The 16,130-nt window shown below is 39.1% G+C and overlaps 1 long non-coding RNA gene across 1 annotated transcript; it reads right to left on the bottom strand.

Annotated features, from left to right (window-relative positions):
• Positions 1-13,040: 13,040 nt before the first annotated feature.
• LOC131156383 (uncharacterized) lies at positions 13,041-15,668 on the bottom strand. The gene is made up of 2 exons (XR_009136980.1): positions 13,466-15,668; positions 13,041-13,368 (listed from the first exon to the last, which is right to left on the bottom strand). It is a non-coding gene; the product is annotated as an uncharacterized LOC131156383 (long non-coding RNA).
• Between the last annotated feature and the right edge of the window lie 462 nt (positions 15,669-16,130).

The raw sequence follows: 16,130 nt of genomic DNA, 5'->3' as shown, positions 1-16,130 counted from the left end.
AACTTTCTACAGGACTTGTCGACAAGGTGACGTGACTCGTCGATGAATCCCGCAGTATAAATAGGGTTACGTGATTCTCACTTCATTTTCCTACACCGAATCTCTCTCTCTCTCTCTCCTCACACGGTTTCTATTCCTTCTCTTTTCGATTTTGGGCCAAATTTTCATTGGTTCGACAATCTGAAGCCACCACAACGCTCTTGGGAAAGTTCTCTACAAGTCTGCTAGAGCGAATCGTCGGTGGGGTAGAGTTGGAAACCATCCCAAATCCAAGGTAAGACTTTCTACTCAATATTTGGATTTTTAAAAAATGAAGAAAGTGTAGTACGCGTAGGAATACTGAACTTTAGTTCTAAGGAATGTTGTTTCCAGGGTGTTGAGTTAGGAACCCTGCAGGTGCGGGATAGATTTTCTTAGGGGCTTTTCAGTATTCAAGTAAGGGTATAAACTAAGCTAGTTCTTTTAAGAAAATGTATGTATATATAACTTTTGATTTCAGGAAAGTAAATATGTCTATATATATGATTTATATGTGAGAAAATATTGCTGAAAATGATGGAATGTTGAATATATGAAAAACCTATTCAGTGTGGCATGAGTAGAAATTGTTATGAAATATTGTTTTCTGGAAATGTGATTATGATATGGATTTTTATAATGGAAAATCAGCGTACGAGCCAAGATTTTTATATATGTTTGCCAGCGTACGGGCTGAGTTATATATATGATTTGGCAGCGTATGGGCTGTGTCTGCATATGATTTGCCAGCGTATGGGCTATGCTATGTGTATGATTTGCCGGCGTACTGGCCGAGCTATGGAAATGATTTGCCAGTGTACGGGTTGTGCTATGATATAATTTGCCGGCATACGGGCCGAGCTATGATAAAATGTGAAATATCGGCGTACGGGCCGATAATTTTCATGATATACATATATATGCAAAATGATATGATTGATTTGAAAATTGATGATATGAAATATCCATGTATCACAGTTTCAATAAATGTTATATGGTATTAGAACCTTGTTGGTTTGGTCTAGGCTAGCACTTGCACGGTACCGTTGCTGTGTGTCCATGGTCTTTATGATCATGATATTTGTGTTAACGCCCCTGTACGAAGTAGTGTGAGATTGGATGGTCGATGTGGTTTTTAAGAAGTGTGTGAGTGCCCCTGGTGTACGGACTAGGTCTGGTAGACCCATCAGACTTACAGACTGTACTTTTGACTTGACAGTGGTCGGCCAGCCATTTTCAGGTCTCGTTTTCGAGCCACACAACTCATTCATGTGGGGGTAATATATGACAACAGTCAGTTAACCTACCAAGAATGTTTTTGTATTATTATTATATGAGATGAAATATGTTTATGAAAATGCAGTATATTCTGCCATGTTTTGATGATATATATGTTTTCCCAGATTTGACAAAACAGTTACTGAATATTTCTGTATGGTATATGTATAACATGGAATACTCATATTGCCACACACTGGTATTAGTTTATTTCCCTTACTGAGAGGTGTCTTACCCCCAAAATTTTATAAACTTTTCAGGAGCTCCAGATAGGAGAGCGGGAAAAACCCCGCTGATCTAGTGTTGTTTGTTTGCCCTCTTTAAAGGGTAAGTTTCAATAAGGACAGTTGGATTTTGTGGGAAATGTCCTTAGATTTTGTTTTTGGGATGTATATACTGAAATAAAGTGGATATAGTGACTCTAAAATTTATGGTAATGTGATGGATGTTTTCGTATTTATAATATTGTGATAGTATGTTTCCTATTGCTTAGGCTTTCGCTATGTGTTCTGATGTATCCCTTGTACGCACAGGTCCAAGTGAATTATGATCTGCTGAGTTGAGTTTTTTGATTTTGTAAAAAAAAAAAAAATGTGGAAATTAAGCAGGTCGTCACAGTTTAGTATCAGAGCCTAAGTTGTTAGGTTTTGTAAACTTTGGAATGCAGTGGAAATAATACCAGAGTTTAGGAAATGATTTAAGGTTGTTCTACAGTCTAGAGAGAGGACTTTTGTGATAGTTTTTGTGTTTTTCCTGGGGTGACGATTTTAGGAAAACCATAGCAAGCTATTGTGGGGTTGTGTTCCTAGAATGTAGGACTGGGGATTATAAATGAGTTAGAAATGTTTAGATAAGTGGTGAGGATAGGTGGGTAAATTATGAGGATAGGATTACTGAGTTGTAACTGCTATTTTTCAGGATGGATCAAGGAGGAAATAGTACCCATGCGAATGGCAGTGATGGAGCAGGACCATCAGGTGCAACTGGGACTAACTCTGACACGGTATTACTTAGCATGGCTCAGCAAGTTATGGCAGAGATCACTAGGAGCTCGAGGGAGCAGAGTGGTCCATCTGCAAGCCATGGGTGCACTATAGAAAAATTTACGAAGATGAATCCTTCGGCGTTCTCAGGTGGAGTTAAATCCTATAGCCGCTGAGAACTGGATGCAGGAGATCGAGAAAGTCTTGGTTGTATTGCAGTGTACTGAAGAACAGAGGGTCCTCTTTGGCACCTATAGACTAATAGGAGAGGCCGAGAGGTGGTGGACTACGGTGAGACTACTAGATCAGCAGAGGGTGACTCCGATAGCCATGGCATGGGACCGATTTAAAGAATTGTTCTTTGATAGATATTTTCCAGCTACTTTCAGAGAGGCTAAAGTAGAAGAGTTCCTGAGTCTGAAATAGGGACAACTATTCGTCCAGAAGTATGCGGAGCGTTTCATCGAGCTCTCTCGTTTCGCCCTGTACATTGTTCCTGATGAAGTGAAGAAGGCGAGGTAGTTTGAGAGAGGCTTGAAGCAATGCATATTCAAGTAGGTGGTGGTGCTGCAGATTCAGGACTTTGCTGAGTTAGTCGACAGGGCAGCCTGACAGAGATTGGTGAGCATTTCGATGCAGAGGAACAGGGACAGAAGAAGAGATCTGTATCTACCGGCTACCAGCAAGGTCATAGACTGAGTCAGTGGAGGAGAGGAAATCATGGCAGAGGGCGGAGGCAAGAGATGGGAGGACGCGAGGTGCAGACAGGGCAGGTTCCTCCAGTCTTCCAGACTTGTGGTAGGAGGCACTAGGGAGAATGTCGAGCTGGTGGTGTGGTGTGTTATCGCTGCGATAGATTGGGGCACATGCTGCGACACTGCCCTACCTCACCAGATGCATTTCTAGCTCCCAGACCATACTGGGGAGATTATCAAGCACCACGTGGGGGCCAGCAGAGAAATACGGCTCCAGCTAGGGTGTTTACTCTAACGTCGGGTGAGGCTGAGATGGCTGGTGACGTGGTGACAGGTATGGTTATTATGCTTTCTTTTAAAGTTATTGAGTTGTTTGATTCAGGTGCTACGCACTCATTCGTGTCTTCGGGGTGTGTTAAATTGTGTGAGGCTGAAACACAATCATTAAATGTTGAATTGTTGGTATCTACACCGACTAGGTCAGTAGTGAGGTGTAGTAGGGTGCTCCAAGGTTGTCCAGTTGATATTCAAGGAAAGACTTTGTCTTCTAATCTGATAGTGCTAGACATGCACGGGTTTTATATTATATTTGGCATGGATTGGCTAGCAGCTAATTTTGCCAACATAGATTGCCGAGCACGAGAAATGATATTTAGATCTCCGGGGGAAACAGAATTCAAGTTCGTAGGGTCGCGAGTGCAATCCTTGCCTCAGCTAGTTTTAGCTACTCAGGCTAGAAGACTACTGCTGAGTGGTTATTAGGGGTTTGTGGCTGCTGTGAAGGAGATGTCAGAGAATGAATTGAAACTTGCTAACACGTCTATAGTAAAGGAGTTTACAGATGTTTTCCCGAACGAGTTATCAGGCTTGCCACCCAATTGTGAGGTAGATTTCCTTATTGATCTACCTTCCGGTGCAGTGCCGATTTCTAAAGTACCTTATCAGATGGCGCCAGCAGAATTGGCAAAATTGAAGAATCAATTGTAAGATTTGCTTGATAAGAGCTTCATACGACCCAGTGTATCTCCGTGAGGAACTCCAGTTTTATTTGTGAAGAAGAAAGACGGGACTATGAGGATGTGTATAAACTATAGGGAGATTAATAAAGTGACAATCAAGAACAGGTATCCTCTACCCCATATCGACGATTTATTTGTCCAGCTCCAGGGTACACGAGTGTATTCGAAGATTGACCTTAGATCCGGCTACCATCAGGTAAAAGTGAAAGCAGAAGACGTCTCGAAAATGGCCTTCAATATCAGGTACGGGCATTACGAGTTTCTTGTTATGCCGTTTGGTTTGACGAATGCTCCTACGGTATTTATGGACTTGATGAACAGAGTCTTCCACCAATACCTAGACCAATTTGTTGTTGTTTTTATTGATGATGTACTGGTCTATTCGAGGAGCTATGAGGAACATGAGACGCACTTGAGACAAGTTTTGCAGACACTATGGGAAAAGAAGTTGTATGCCAAGTTCAGTAAATGTGAATTCTAGCTTGAGAAGGTCGTGTTCTTGGGGCATGTTGTATCTAGAGACGGTATTTCTGTGGATCCTAGTAAGATTGAGGCGGTAGTGCATTGGGCTAGACCGAGAAATGTCCAGGAGATCAGGAGTTTCTTGGGGCTAGCTGGCTATTACCGCCATTTCGTTGAGGGATTCTCAGCTTTGTCAGGACCTTTGACACGGCTGATGAGGAAGAATGTCATATTTGAGTGGGACGACAGTTGTGAGCAGAGTTTTCAAGAACTGAAGCAAAGATTAGTCACAGCACCAGTATTGGTTATCCCATCAAGGGATGAGGGGTATGTCATTTACAGTGATGCGTCCTTGAAGGGACTTGGCTGTGTATTGATGCAGTATGACAGAGTAGTGGCGTATGCATCCAGGCAGTTGAAAGAATATGAAAAGAACTACCCTACACATGATCTTGAATTGGCTGTAGTAGTACACGCATTGAAAATTTGGAGGCATTACCTGTACGGCGAGCAGTGTGAGATTTTCTCCGACCACAAGAGTTTAAAATATTTTTTCACATAGAAGGAACTTAATATGAGGCAAAGAAGGTGGTTAGAGTTAATTAAGGATTTTGATTGTGCCATCAATTATTACCCAGGGAAAGCAAATGTGGTAACTGATGCGTTAAGCAGGAAGTCCAGGGAATCAACGTTGGTGACTATGGAGATCTAGTATCCGATTATAATGGATTTGGAGAGATTCGGCATTGAATTAGTTGAGAGTGGTTCTCAGGCTCACATTGCCAGTTTAGTGGTGCAGTCTTTTCTGCAAGAGAGAATTAAAGCCGCCTAGAAGGAAGACCCAAAATTAGCAGAGGTGATAGACAGAGTACAGAGTGGTCAGGGGGAGGAATTCAGTATTGCAGATGACGGAGCTTTGCGGTTCCGTTGCAGATTATGCGTTCCTGCCAATACTGAGACCAGGAAGACTATTTTAGAGGAGGCTCACAGATCTTTGTATACAGTTCATCCCGGTAGTACGAAGATGTACAGAGATTTTCGATAGTCGCACTGGTGGAGTGGTATAAAGAGAGAGATCACCGAGTATGTAGCCCAGTGTTTGACGTGCCAGTAGGTAAAGGCTGAGTACCAAAGGCCGACAGGGCAATTGCAGCCGTTATTTATCGTAGAGTGGAAGTGGGATCATATATCTATGGATTTCGTGTCAGGACTGCCAATGGCATTACATGGCCAAAATGTCATCTGGGTGATTATTGACCGTTTGACTAAGACCACCCACTTTATACCTATCAAGATCAGCTACTCCCTCAACCATTTAGTGGAGATCTACATTCAGGAGATAGTTCGTTCTCATGGGATGTCAGTATCGATTATGTAAAATCGAGACCCACGTTTTACGTCACGTTTTTGGAAAAGTCTGCAGGAAGCACTAAGGTCTCAATTGTCATTTAGCACGACATTTCATCCTTAGTGCAGACTGAGAGGACGATACAGACATTAGAAGATATGCTTCGTGCGTGTGTATTAGATTTTGGGGGTAGTTGGACTCAGTTCATGCCACTAGTAGAGTTTATGTATAATAACAATTATCAAACCAGCATTGGCATGGCACCGTTTGAGGCTTTATACAGTAGGAAATGTCGTTCTCCTTTATTTTGGGATGAAGTGGGTGAGCGGCGAGTAGTGGGACTAGAGCTTATGCAACAAGCATGTGATAAGGTTCAGCTTATCAGAGACAGTATCCGTGCAGCTCAAAGCCGATAGAAAAGTTATGCTGATAATCGTCGCAGGAATCTAGAATTTGATGTGGGTAATCATGTGTTTTTTAAGATAGCTCCGATGAAAGGGGTTATGCGATTTGAGAAGAAGGGTAAACTTTGTCCTAAGTTTATTGGTCCATTTGAGATTCTAGATAAAGTAGGGCCAGTAACCTACAGGCTAACTTTACCACCTGTGTTGTCTAGGATCCACGACGTATTTTATATTACTATATTGAGGAAATACGTCCCATATCCTTCTCATATCATCAATTATGATGAATTAGAGTTTAATGATTCACTGGTGTATGAGGAGGTACCAGTACAAATTCTGGATAGGAAAGTACAGGAGTTACGTATCAAGGAGATTCCTCAGGTGAAAGTTTTGTAGAGGAATCATACCATTGAAGAGGCTTCTTGGGAATCCGAGGAACAGATGAAACAGAAGTATCTGCTTATATTCCAAGGAGTCTAATAGGTAAAATGTAATTAGTTAGGTAGTATTTCTTTTGCAGGTACATGTAATGGTTTAATTAGTGTAGCATTTTAGTTTTGGTAGAATTTTTTTTTTCTTTTGCATATGTAATCTCCCAAAACCCGGAATGTAACCATGGTATTCCTCCGCCATAAGTGAGGGTAAGTAATAAAATAAGTAGACCTCTTTTCTTGTTAAGGGATGACGAGTTACATAAAAAGTAAATTTCGAGAACGAAATTTTATAAGGAGAGGAGAATGTAACGACCCAAAGAATAATGGTATTTAAATAATAAAAAAAAAGGGAAATGAAAACCGGAAACAGAAGGAGGCAGTCGACTCGTGTTCGTCGACGACGTTGCATTTTGGAAAGGATAATCCCAAGGAATTTTTCAGCTCCTCATCGACGAATGCAGGGGACTCGTCGACGAGGGTATAACAGGAGCTCGTCAACGAGGATAGGATTCTTCGACGAGAAGATACTAAGAGAGGATTTTTGAAAGCCTGAAATTCGTCGAGGAGGGTAGGAGTTCGTCGACGAACTTTCTACAGGACTCGTCGACGAGGTGATGTGGCTCGACGACAAATCTCGCAGTATAAATATGGTTAAACGTGATTCTCACTTCATTTTCCTGCGCCGAATCTCTCTTTCTCTCTCTCTCTCTCTCTCTCTCTCTCTCTCTCTCTCTCTCTCTCTCTCTCTCTCTCTCTCTCTCTCCTCGCATGGTTTCTCTTCCTTCTCTCTTTGATTTTGGGTCGAATTTCTGCCGGTTCGATGATCTGAAGCCACCACGACACTCTTGAGAAAGTTCTCTACAAGTCTGCCAGAGCGGATTGTCGGTGGGGCTGAGTTGGAAATCATCCCAAATCCAGGGTAAGACTTTCTACTCAATATTTGGATTTTTGACAGTTGAAGAAAGTGTAGTACGCGTAGGAATACTGAACTTTAGTTCTAGGAATGTTGTTTCCAGGGTGTTGAGTTGAGAACCTTGCGGGTGCGGGACAAATTTTCTTAGGCGCTTTTTAGGAATCAGGTAAGGGGATAAATTAAACTAGTTCTTTTAAGAAAATGTATGTATATATAGCTTTTGATTTCAGGAAAGTAAATATGTCTATATATGTAATTTATATTTGAGAAAACACTGCTGAAAATGATGGTATGTTGAATATATGAAAAGCCTGTTTAATGTGGCATGAGTAGAACTTGTTCTGAAATACTGTTTTCTGGAAATATGATTATGATACGGATTTTTATAATGAAAAATCGGCGTACGGGCCGAGATTTTTATATATGTTTGCCGGCGTACGGGCCGAACTATGTGTATGATTTGCCAGCGTATGGGTTGTGTCATGGATATGATTTGCTAGTGTACGGGTTGTGCTATGTGTATAATTTTTCGGCGTACGGGCCGAGTTATGGAAATAATTTGTCAGCGTACGGGCTGTGCTATGATATGATATGTCGGCGTACGGGCTGTGCTATGATATGATTTGTCAGCGTACGGGCCGAGTTATGATAAAATGTGAAATACCGGCGAACGGGCCGAGAATTCTCATGATATACAAATATATATACATACATATATATATATATATATATATATATATATATATATATATGCAAAATGATATAATTGATTTGAAAATTAATGATATGAAATATTCATGTATCACAGTTTCAATATATGTTATATGGTATTAGAACCTGGTTGGTTTGATCTAGACTAGCACTTGCATGGTACCATCGCTATTTGTCCATGGTTTTCGTGATCATGATATTTGTGTTAACGCCGCTGTACGGAATAATGTGAGACTAGATAGTCTATGTGGTTTTTAAGAAGTGTGTGAGCACCCCTGGTGTACGGACCAGGTCTAATGTTGTTTGTCTGCCCTCTTTGAAGGGTAAGTTTCAATAAAGATAATTTGATTTTGTGGGAAATGTCCTTAAATTTTATTTTTGAGATGTATATACTGAAATACAGTGAATATAGTGACTCTGATATTTATGGTAATATGATAAATGTTTTCATATTTATAATATTGTGATAATATGTTTCCAGCTGCTTAGGTTTCCGCTACGTGTTATGAAATATTCATGATACCCACGGGTTTAGGTAAATTATGATCTGCTGAATTGAGTTTTGTGATTTTGTAAAATATATATATAAACATTAAACTCTTCGTCGCCCTCTTTTATTCCAAAAAAAAAGAAGAAGGTAATTATTTATGAAAGGAACTTTCATTAATAAGCTTTCTGAACTGCTTTCCCCCGACAGAAATCCATAACCTGCACTCCTCTGGGCAGCTTGGCTGCCTGATTGCTGTCAATGACATCCTTGGAAGAAGGAATTTGGGTGGCCCTTCCCTTCTCGTCTCGAAGACGTTCCAAGAAGTCAAACCCTTACTCTCCCTTTCTTTGCAAGATCACGAGCTTGAGGAGCCATTACAACAAAAGAGACCTAATTAATATAGGAGCTTCGTTTAGCTACTTCAGGACTTGAGGGTGCACAAGACCACTTACCGGCTGAGTTTTATACACTGCAGCCTTCAAATGGAGGGACGATAGTTGAGTGGTACCTCTTTATTGGAGATTCGTGCATATCTGCATACGTTTTTTTTTTTTCAAAAGCATCCCTACCGACCAAACATAATGCAGAACGAGACAAAGGAATAAAGCAGATTGTAACACAGCTTTATGCCTTAGAAGGTGCCCACCCTTTGTCCAGATAGTTCTAACAATTCCCATCTTCCTCTTCACAACACTTAGCCCAAAAAATATCTATTCATTTGTAAAATGAGTGAAATAATTGCTCTCAAAGGTACATCTCATGTACATTGCCTGACAGGAATGAAAGTTGGTTTCCCATTTTTATTTTTATTATTATTATTTTTTTTTTTTTTTTGTGATTTTAGATGGTGAAGAGCAAATGAAGATTTGACCAAAATCCAGCCGAGGTACTAAATAGCATTCCCTGCCTCTTGTGAGCCAGTGGTCTAGGACCTAGGTGCAGGCATTTCAATGTCATAAGTGTTGCTAACACTATCAAACAAATTAATGGAACAGACTGTAAAATCCTTACTCATTATGCTGAAATTGTTAGCCACAATAATGGCACGTAAATATAGAATGGAATGGAATAAAATTGGTCATTATAATTTTACATTTTCACCATATAATTTTTCATTATATTTCACTCCCAATTCGTGCTACTCTTGCATATCAAACATGGGTAAGGTTATATACTTATTTCTTTGCAATCTATAATATTCATCAATCCTCATCCCCAAACCCATTCCAAGTGGGAATTTTGGCTTTTATCAATATCTGTGACTTTGTTCCGGGAATCATGGAAAGTTCATCGTTTCCCTGAAAGGCCGGAACCAGGAACTTCATCCAGGCTTCAGCATATATCCTTCTACACTTTTTAATTGTAAAAGTAAATTTATTGCCAGAAAGAGATTCAAAGCCTTATAGCACATCCACCAAGAACCAAACCCTCAACACCACACAGCAGGGAGCAGAACAAAGGAAACAACCAGCTCACTGCACCTTCAGATCAACTATATTTGTATCTGGCATTCTCTCCCTCCTGTAGAACTTTATGTGAGACCAATGAAGCTGCTTCGTAGACATAAAGTTTGATGGCAGACCAACTAAGCTGCTTCTTTTTACCTTTACCCTGAACATACTGCACCTTTGTCTGGCATTCTCCTCCTACTAACTTTATTTCAATATCTCCTACATTTAAGTTAAAATAGGTTCAGAACTTGAGGGTGCACAAGACCACCCACTGGCAAAATCATATACTGCGGTATGATAAACCAGATGATTACATAAATTCATCCACAAGTATATGAACATGAAACTAAGTAGGATTTTAACATGAAACTATGTAGGATTTTACAAGGCACACCTTGTACCATCAAATCAATGGAGCTATCCCAATCGGCTTTGAGACAGTGCATGTGTAAGGAGAGCGGATTATCCTCTTTCATTTTCCCTTGAGTTGTGACTTGATGGGGAATCACATTTGCATTAGGGTAAGGGCAGGTTAGAGATAGTCCCAAACAAACTCTACGCATCATGGGCTGCTTATACCTATAAGGCCCTCACTAACCTAATCCTTTTGGTGCATAAAGGCCCGATAAGAAATATGGCGATCATGTATCATCATAAGCTTTTATTTTAATGCTCTGAAAAGCTAGACATGCAATTTAATCCTGGTTTTACAAAATAGGCTATCCAGGTCCATAAGATCCTCCAGCAGAATTCAAATGGAAAACTTAACATTTGTAGACCTTTACCCTTTTGGAGGTTTCTGGATATCTGCATATGTTCTTTAGAAATCATCCCAACCTTCCAAACATGATGCAAAGTAAATATCCCTATAATCTAAGCAGCATTGTTGTTTTCTTTAAGAACAAGGCATCAAGATTGACAGCTAACTACGCTTACAGCCTACAGGGTAGTATCTCGTTATTCACAATTACACAAAGAAAGCCTAATGGAACCACCAGAGGGTATGCATCTTGGTAAGGAAATCCTTGGTCAACACAAAACCATACATTTGAGCTGCCTGATGACAATCAATAGCCCCTTTTGCAGGAAGAACTACGACAGTAGAAGAGTTAAGTCGATGTTTAGGATGGAGATGATGCTGCCAGGACTTCATCTAATGAGAGGATGCCTCACTTTATGCCCCATGCACTCATCCCGTAGCCTGCAAGCTTCTACTTCAACAGTGGAAAGGTGATCAGCTGAAGCTGTCATTTCATGGGCATGTTAACGCGAGTAAACTGTCAACCAATCACTACTTTTTTTTTTTCAAGGTTGGCATGAAAAAGTGCAGGTATTGATTTGAGCTACTTTCAGTGGCCATTTCCATGTAATTCCCTATTTATCCTTGGAGGAGGCAAGGTGCATCTGAGCTTTCTCAAATGAGTACACCTTAGCAAAAGGGAACATGCCTCTTGTATAGTTATGTTCCAATACCAGATACCTAATTGAGATTAGAAGGCAACACTTCACGTGATATTTTGTGGGAAAGGAGTAAGGTATACGGACCAATGCATTCAACACTATTTTAGACACCAAGCCTGGCGATAGGTCAAGTGAAGAATAAAGCAGTTTGGAAAAATTCCCCTTAAATTGCGTTTGGTTTTTAATGGCCACTGAGCTGCAGATTCAATCAAACCTTTCCAAGTTTAAGCTTTCGGTAGCATTTGAGATAAGGATAAGAGCTCCCAGGGAATGGGATATGGACAGAACAGTATTTACCATCATCATCTGCAATCCAACCACCCAACTGTTTCAAATTTTGGAGGTCACATAACTGAATTTTTCAACGTGGCAACCTCATGTGGATATCCAACTCTTTGTCTAGAAAAGCAGTGCAAGGTACTTTATCAAGTTGATCACTGACAACCTGATCCAAATCAAGGAGAAATCATCCTGATTCTTCTTAAAATTCTGTTTAATGCAAACTGCAGCAGCAGCTATAGCTACACAACATGCACATGTGAGCATGTAAAGGCATTAATCATTGAATACACTGCCCCATTACCAACTAATGACTGTGCATTAGCAGTCCATCTTCCCTGAAAAGAGGTACAAAAAAGTATTTCCCTTATTGAATGGGTCTAGCATGTATTAGCTAAACTTCAAGCAAGAAACATCAAGAATTGTTGTTGACCTATTGTGAATTCTGTGGAATGTGCAATTGTTAAAAGAGTATCATAGCTGCCCAAATGCCTCTACTGTGGGATCAGGTTATACTTATGGTATGCTTGGGCAAGAATGAAAAAAGAAAAGCATAATTCTACTTAACAAATCTAAAGTTCCCTTGTGGCTCTTAGGATATCTGATTTCTTGGAGTAATGCTTTCTACCACCAGTGTATTTCTTCATCATTTATGTGAGAATTGGCTTTTAAGTCCCAATTTTTTCTTAGTAAGGATTGAATCACAGCCACACATTCCAGCCAGTGGAGAGAAGCTACTATTTCTTGACCAGAGATGGATACTTGATGAATCAAATAAATGTGAAGTATATTAGCTTTTTAGATACAGATTGAGATGAACTGCAAGGAGTGCAAGTAGTTTGATTCTATTAAATGATCAGCTAAGAAATTGCAGAAGATTTGTGTGCTGTAACTCTTCATAAACAGACCCAAGACAGGTGTACAACCATAGAAGCCTAGAAGTTATGAAGGCCATCTGGTTAGATAGACCCATTTAAAGATTATTCAAAGAGTGACCAAAGTTCCCAAAACAGAATAGCAAATTCCTTCTGATATTGATTCTCTGCCTTGCTTAAAATTAAAATGTCAAAAATAAATGCAAGGGAGATGACAAATTTTTATACATAGGTAAGTTATTATTTATACAATGATTACATTACAAATGCTAAAGCAGATTCTAATATGCTTACAAAGTAAACCTTTCTATAGAGTTAAATACCATACAGAAGGTAATATGCACAAAAGAGGCTTTCATTAATAAGCTTCCTAAACTGCATTCTTATGACTGAAATCTATAACCTGCACACCTCTGTGCAGCTTGGCTACCTGATTGCTATCAATGACATTCTTTGGGGAAGGGAGCTGAGCGGCCTTTCCCCTCTGGTCTCGAAACCGTTCTAAGATGTCAAACCCTTCTCTACCTATCTTTGCAAGATCACGAGCCTGAGAAGCCATGACAACAAAAGACACCAAATAGTCAAGGGCTTTGTTTAGTTCAGAGTTCAGTCTTCAGACCTTGAGGGTGAACAAGATGACTTACTGGGTCAGTTATATATACTACAGTGTTCGAATGGTGGAAGCATTGTTTGGTAGGACCTTTAGTCTTTTGGAGGTTCGTGCATGCCTGCATTTGTTCTTTCTAAAGCATCCCAACTTTCCAAACGCAATGCAGAGTGAAAGCGATCGAACTGAATGTGATTGTGCCCAGCACTATGTCTATGAAGGTGCTCTCTTCTTGCAAAGATATTTCTGTCAATTCCCATCTTCCTCTTCACGTCACTTCACCCAAATAAAAATCTCTTAATGTTTAAATAATTAGAATCAAAGATGGCATCTCATGCACATTGCCCAACAGGAATGAAAGCTGGTTTCTCACACTATGTTTTTATGATTTACAATAGTAAAGGGCAGTCTAGCCAAGGTGCTAACTTAGCATTCCTTGACTATCTTTTGGTACAACAAAATTTTTTGTTGTATGTTGATCATGATGCAATCTGAGCCATTGGCCCAAAGCAAGAATTTTACGCTCAAAAGTGTTGCAAACAGCGTTAAACACTAATGGAACGAATTGGTAAATCTTTGCTCATTATGCTGATACAGTTAGCCTCTATAAGGTTATATGCTAACGGCTTATTCCTCTACTATCATCAAAATTCCTCACCCTTCATCATATGAACAAATTCAAAGTGGGAACTTTTGCTTTTTTATCCCTATCTGTGACAAGGTAGCTCTATATTTGTTCTGGGAATCAACGGAAGTTCATCAATTTTCCTTTAAGGCTAGAAACAAAAACTTCTTTCAGGCCCCAGCATATATCCTTTTCCTCTTATTCATTGTAAACGTAAATTGAACACCAAAAATAAAGCTAGAGACTTATGACACATCCACCAAGAACCAAACCCAAACTCAAGCCCACCAAACAATCACACACTAATAATCACCATTGCTACCCACCAATACCATGGAGGAGAGAGTAGAACAAGGGAAACAAACAGCTCACCCCTAAACTACCACACTCCAATAATCACTATTGCTACCCACCAATACCATGGAAGAGAGAGTAGAACAAGGGAAACAAGCAGCTCACCCCTAACAAAGACCTGTGCAAATCCTGAACAGAGGACACCCACAAAAACCAACCTGTAAATCCCAGCAGATCAAATAAGCTGCTTCCTTTTGTCTGTACTCTGACATACTGCACCTTCACATCAACTGTTTGTCCCATCAAACTTATTTCAATCTCTCCTCCATTTGAATTATAATGGGTTGACGAGATTTATACCAGCCTCCAAATACCCTGTTACTTCTCTATCTAATGGAGAATTGCTGCTAAGACAACCTTTCTAGAACAACTCGCTATTTGAATTTCCTTCTGATGCAGCAAAAACCCAAGACAGCTGACCAAAATTTTGAAGACAGCCCCTTGGAAAAATAAGTGATTACGACTGTCTGAACTCTTCAGCACACAAGACACTCTCAGAATTGCCCTTTTGATAAACACCAATTCATTAACCAAGATATAGCATGACACAAGAAAAGCTCCAAACAGAAGCTACAACAAAAAACCCCAACTTCCAAGCCAACAATCAAACATGGTTTGAAAGAAGAGTGTCCTTCATCAGGGGCATTAAAAATAAATAAATAAATAAACTTCTTTTGAATCACTACTACAACAAACTTCTTTTGAATCACTACTACGTCAGGAAAATTCCATCTTCCCTGGCTCACCACACACCTGCAATGTCTGCATTCTTCTCTTAAACCAAAACGAAAATCTACAGCGATTCTGTTCCCAAACCAGCAAACCCCAAATCAAATGCAATACTAAAACAGATCAAAAAGTAAAACTGAGAACAAAACAAAACACACACGGTTCGGTTTTGAAACCAATTTCCACAAGCAATAAAAACTTTCCTACTATAAATCAAATGAAGAAACAGTAGAAATCGAAATTACTCACAACACAAAAACCTAATTCCATATACACCCAACCTCATACCCTATAAACATAAAATATATAGATATGGTCTACAAACACAAATCGACTGGTAGGCTCAGGAAAGGGATTCATATTCAGTGAGCTTGAAGATATGAATTCAAGACATTCAACGTCCCATAGGGAGCCTAATGCTCTTCACCAGTTTTAGGATGATGCTATGCTTGAGAAAGCCCTTGCAACGCCGGTTTTGGATGAAGGATTTTTAAGGAAAGGAAAACGAAAGAAAATTTATTTTTCATTGTTCATTTTTTTTCACATCAAATATTATTAAAAATAAAAAAATAATAATTTTACTATAATTAAAAAAAATTAAATAAAATTTTAATGATTGATAACTAAATAAGAAAAAACACATTCTTTTATATTTTTCTTTCTCTTTTATGATATTTTTAAGTTTCAAGAAAGAATTATAAAAATTTCAGTTTAATTTTTAATTTTTAATTTTTTATTGAAAATATATAATGAAGAGTTTGTTTAGGAATGCAAAATATTTTTTTATTTTTTTCTATATTGTGAAATAATTATACAGTTGCTCCAAATAATAGGATGAGAAATAGAAATTTAAAAAATAATTTAAAAAATGTTTTCCAACTTTCAATATTGAAAAACAAGTAGTAATTTTTGTAATTTTTTAAAAAACTATAAATAAAAATAAAAAAATTTCCACAAGTAAACACTGCCAAAAAATTTTATTGCTTTTTATTTA

Source organism: Malania oleifera, chromosome 5 (assembly GCF_029873635.1).
Source record: "Malania oleifera isolate guangnan ecotype guangnan chromosome 5, ASM2987363v1, whole genome shotgun sequence".
Taxonomy (NCBI): domain Eukaryota; kingdom Viridiplantae; phylum Streptophyta; class Magnoliopsida; order Santalales; family Ximeniaceae; genus Malania; species Malania oleifera.
Note: the sequence above shows the minus strand (reverse complement) of the source record. Positions and strands in the feature narration are given on the sequence as shown.